Source organism: Rhagoletis pomonella, unplaced genomic scaffold (genome assembly GCF_013731165.1).
Source record: "Rhagoletis pomonella isolate Grant_MI unplaced genomic scaffold, Rhpom_1.0 Rhpom_scaffold_00014, whole genome shotgun sequence".
Classification (NCBI taxonomy): domain Eukaryota; kingdom Metazoa; phylum Arthropoda; class Insecta; order Diptera; family Tephritidae; genus Rhagoletis; species Rhagoletis pomonella.
In genome coordinates, this window is record NW_023458568.1 from 1,617,047 (window position 1) to 1,622,926 (window position 5,880).

Consider the following 5,880-nt stretch of genomic DNA (forward strand, 5'->3'; position numbering starts at 1 on the left):
AAGTTACATGATGCATGCCCTGTTCATAGAGAAAATTACAATCATATACCAATATCCCCTAAAACTGGCTCATAGGCATGCCATTTTAATGAGAGGTTAAAGCTCCGAAATACCAGACACCGAATACGGGACAAATATAGGGCATCAAAAGAAATACAGAACATTTGGCGTCCCGTATAACGTAAATAATTTACCAGGACAATGGGTCAAAAAAGAGGACTGTCCCGTATAATACAGGACGGATGGTCACCGTATAGATGTGGTATAGTCCGCACACTGGTATTACACCTATAATCATTACCGCATCCAGTCATGATTCAATAATACAAGCTTCGATAAACTGACAGTTGTCTCTCTCGCACCGCTCCCTTAGCAGCGGCACCGTGTTGCTTCTTTGCAAATTTACTTGGAAAAAAGTGTAGCTTTGGTGTGAAATAGAAGTATAAGCTTTTGTGCAATATGTTTATTTGTATATGCATATGAAGCACATTTAACTGATGAAAACATAAATTGTTTTTAAATTGGATGTTTACATAAATCTCATAGTAGTTTTAATTTAATTTTGAGTCCTTTTGCTAAATAGCACATAAATTACATAATTCACGTAGATGTATTACTATTTCGTTTAATATTTCGTTTAAAATGCCAGATTTCCCGCAGATACATTAGAATTTACAAAAGGAATTTCACCACTAATTGCCTACTTTGCGTACTTATCTACTACCATTTTCGCAACAAGGGATGCTCTCTTCTCCTTTCTCTGTCCATCGTAAATGCAACCGCGGCTGTCAAAAATTATCTAAGCTTGTATTATTGGGCGCGTTCATAAGACGTAGCTGTTTAGCTCAACTGCTACGAAACTGCTGGCAACTGTTGGACCCAACAATTACGTCTTAGAAACGGCTTGATGAATATGCTGTCATATGACCAGTTGATAAATGTAATAGTATTTAAAATTCAACGCTGAGCTGCCGCCGTGTTGAAAAAATTGTTCAATGTTATAATGAATTAAACAGTGTATAATTATATAGCAAACATCTTAAGAACATACATTTAGAAACGTGGTATCAGTATAAAATATTTTAGTTACTTTATCACGTCAGTAATATAAAATAGAATAAATTTGTTTGCAACTGCCACCTAACAAAGTGGCATTAAATTTAATACAAGCGGCGGAAGTCTTTACGATCAGCTGTTTAGGCTAAGCCCAACACGTTAAGTTCAGGTAGCGTAAAAATTTTCTGCTTGAAAAAATGGCGGAAAGTTGCCAACTGTTGAGCTGAGCGAAACTACTCAACTGTGCGTTTCTAAGCCAAACATTCAACAGTTTAGCAACAGCTACGTCTTAGAAATGCGCCCATTGAATCATGCATGTTGATAAGCTCACGGATCTTCTCGCCTAGTAGTGTGAGTGCATCCTCCCTCCTCTCCATCATACGCCCATTCACGCCTTCTAGCAGAGCGTAGTGCTTTCTCACCGGAGAGCGCGATAGTTTTGCATTCCTCTTGAACGGGTTGTGCACTTCGTTCGGGTCTGCAGTCGGAGACTCATTAGGCATGTTGTTGTTTCTTCTGCATAATCACCGAAACCGCACAACACAATATGATTTTATTTTTGCACTCAATTGGGAAAAACGGTAGCTCAGATACGGCTCTCTTCTCACCGGAATTTCGCGCTTTTTTATTTTATCACTCTCCTTATAAAGTTTTTTGTGGAAAAATTAAGCAAAGCGTATTTACTTTTGCCTTTTGTGTGATTAGTTGCGAATAGGGTTCGAAATTTCAGACTTTGGTATCGATACTGAGTACTCATTCAGGCATCGAGCTTACGGTACCGATACTGTAAAAGTATCAGGTAAAAAGTATCGATACTACTCAGTATCGGACTCATTGAAATACGTTGTTTGGGATACTAAAATTATTTTATTCTTCAATCGTATATCTAGTTATTTCCTGAAATTAAAACAATAGAAATTGAAAACATTTGATTTTCATTTCATTGCAGAACTTCCTTTCACGTTAGAACTAATTTTAACGTTAAATGTACATACATACTTACATATGTACATATATACTCTCACGAATTTCAAATTTTATTACGAATTTTTGTAAACTTTTTGGGTATGCATTTTTTGTAGCCTATTCAATTTTAGAATAATAATGTGCAAGTTCGAATTATAAGTCAACGGTACTAGCCTACACGTAAAGTTTAGTAGGTTACAAAACTGCATACCCAAAAATTTTATGAAAATTCTGCATTTTCGTGAACTATGCGTAAACCTTTATGGCCTTATTCATAAAAAATAAATGAAATAAGTAAGAAAACGTAATTTTATTAAGCTTTTTAAACCTACTTTATTTTTTATGAATAAGGCCATTAAACTTTAACTTATTTGGTTTATGTTATGCAACAGACTACATGAAATTTCTGTTTATTTTAAGTGATGATTTTTATGATAGTACTCCATATAAGCAAATAAAATTGGGTGCCAATGGAAGAAAAAATTTAAAGTGTGTTTTTTAAAAAGTTTTCGATACTACGAGTACTTTGCAAAGTACCGAGTAAAATCGCCAAATAAGGTATCGAGTATTAAAATACTCATTTTTATACCCTCAGTATCGATGCTTACTCAATATCGATAGTATCGTTCGAACCCTAGTTGCGAAGGTAAGTGCGATCTTACTGCTTCAAAGTGCAGTCGCAGCGCTTTGTGATAAACTTGCGCAGTTTTACCTTTTTTAGGGCCCAAAACCAGGCTATTTTCAACTTTTCACAGGACACTTTCAAAAACACGTCTTCACCCTATGCTTGTACATGACAACACAGATACAACAGATAAGTTTGAGATTAACGATAAGCTGAAGGGCTGCGAGAAATGATATTTGACTTTATCTTTTGCGTTAACGGATTCATTATCTAATAACATGCACCAAACATTTTTCCTGAACCCAGAATTTTTAACAAGAATTGGTCTTATTCGGCTAGTGTACTGTGGGTCACTTGGCGGTCGATGCGCGGGATCTTACAATTAAAATAAAATACTAATATTTTGCAGGCTTGTTGTTGACTTCATGATACAAGGGACTTGAGAAAAATAAGATTTTCGACCCGCCCTAATTTACATACAAGCACACGTACTACGTACATCCATACGTATGAATATATACTTCTGAATTTTTGTGTACATAAATATGTATGTATGAATATGAACACAGCAACCGTTTATTTTGAAAATGGCGTAATACTACGTTGAAATTGACGAGCTAAACATGTTAAATGGGCTTGAACCAGTTAAATGAACAAAACATGTTCATAAACAAGTTAAATGGCATGCAATTGTTGTTGGAAAATTTAACCAGTTAAATTATTTAACTCGTTTGAAAACCAATTCAATGCAGAGTTGTATCGGAAAGCTTTCTGCTCCGGCCAATCAGAAAGACCCAAAAGCATTTGGCATTTGACATGCCAACATTCAAAAAATTTATATTCTGAAAAATATTAAAAATTCAAAATTATCAAAAAATATCAAAATTGTATGCATGTCTACTCGCCAAAAAAAAGAGGCCAAGGCGGTAATTAGTTATTTCCCATGAGGTCTCACCGTACGCAGAGATAAATAGTGCATACGAACTAAACATTTTAAAGTCTCTAATTAATCCGTATGCGTTAATATCATGAAGCAGACATTCGCACAAAACAAATTGAAACACAAAAACTTGATTTTGAATATTTTTTTTTAGTCAAACAACCGTCATAGTTAACTCCAAATGTTCAATGTGGACGATTGTGTTTCCTAAAACGCTCTTTTTCATTTAACAAGTTAAGTGGGGCCAATCAAGGCAAATTTATATAAGGTGGTGTTGTTTCATCAGCTGTGAGTAGCGCTTCATTGTCAAAATTTTGAATTTCGTTAGTGAGTGAGTGAAAACGTGAGAGTGTTTGCATTTTCTGTCGCCCTTTTTCATTCGGGGAAGAATAGCTGAAATTTGACAACGGCCCGCTAAAAGCAAAAACAAAATACAAGTAATTGTTGTATTTGTTCAATCGATACCACCTTATATGCATTCGCCTTGGGGCCAATATAAGTCGTCTGACTTCAGTGATCTTTACCTGTATCTGAACTCGTCTGTTATTCGTGCTAGTTCATCAGTCGACGGTAAAAAGTTTTGTCATTCTTTTATGGCGTTAGAACGGTTTACATATGCATTCAGTTAGAAGTAACCAACCATTTATGCCAATAAGTAGAAAATGATTTATGCCACTTTCAAAATAAACAGCTCATATGAATGATATTTTATATTTTATAAACAATTTATACATACATACGTAATTGCATGCAATTATTTAGTGGCCTACCTTAAATTCTGAACGGGAAAAGGTGGTTGGAAATATTTTCTCCATTAGACTTCCGGTCAAGCATTGTCTTTCAGCTTGCAGGTTTTAAAAATTTATTTTTCAATAAAGTTGTATGCTTTGGCGGAAATTAAATTAAATTTTATAGATATGTAAGTATGTACATATGGCGGCCGCTGTGGTATAGTGGTAAGCAGTGCGCGCTTCCACCCCGCAGGGCCTGGGTTCAAGCCCTGGTCAAAGCAACATCGCAAAAAAATTTAGAAAATTTTTTTTTCTTAACATCGGTCGCCCCTCGACAGGCAATGGCAAATCTCTGAGTGTATTTCTGCCAAGAAAAACAGCTTCTCATAAGAATACAATTGCCGTTCGGAGTCGGCGTAAAACTGTAGGGCCCTCCCCATTGTGTAACAACATCAAGGCATACGCCACAAATCGGATGAGTAGTTCGGCCAAACACTAACATATGTATGTATGTATGTGTAAGCGCCAATCTACTATTATTAAGCATGTACATACATATCGTCGTTTAAAGTACAAAACCGCGTATCGTGAAGCTCGGAACACTTTGACGACAGCAAGCGACAAGCAGCATCTGTCAAATTTTAAATACACACGTTCTTACGGACACAATTATTTTGACGACAGCACGACATCTTGGCTGCAGGACTGCAATTGTCGACGTCGCCAAATTAAATCTATTTCTAATTTTGCCGGCGACAATGAGTAGATGTAGTGCTGCAAAATTAAATTGTCGCAAAATTAATCACATATTCTTGATTGTTCATGTTTTTCTTATTAACTTAAATAAAAATACACAGTTTGTGAAATAAATATACCAAAATGTCAAACTTTAAAATCAGCTGTTTGCTATGTCGCTGAGGTCTTCAAAATGTTTAAGAAGCTGGCTTCAAGGCGACATTTTTCGACAAAATGATGTCGCTGTCGTTACGTCGTGAAGTTGCAGTCGTCAAAGTGTTCCGAGCTTGATTCTGCAAAACCGCGTAACTGACATTGGCTGCCAAAAATTGGATTTGCTGGCACAAGCTCTTGGCTCAATCCTTATCCATTCGTCCTGAAATATACTAGGCAGATATGCGATTGCTTTATAAAAAAGAGAACCATTTTGAAATATGTGCGTCTTTACACTTTAGAAAATAATTTCTACAACTTCACATACGCGGTTTTGCATTTTGCTGATACGCGGTTTTGCATTTTGTTGATACGCGGTTTTGCACTTTAAACGACGATATGTACCATTTTGTGAATACCGGGATTTCAGAATCTTAAATTGGTAATCGCGGGATCCCGGAATATTTCGGGATATTATTATTATTAACTAAAATATGCTAACAAACTAGTTTTGTAGGCTTGCTTTAGTGCGAATACCAAAAATAAAAATAAATTTGTGTTTTTAAGCAAAGAAATATAAATGTCTTAATTTTATATCAGTTTAAAAAGCTAATTACAAACTGAATAAATTAAAAACTATGGAATAGAAATTCATTCATATTGCAGTCGCAGTC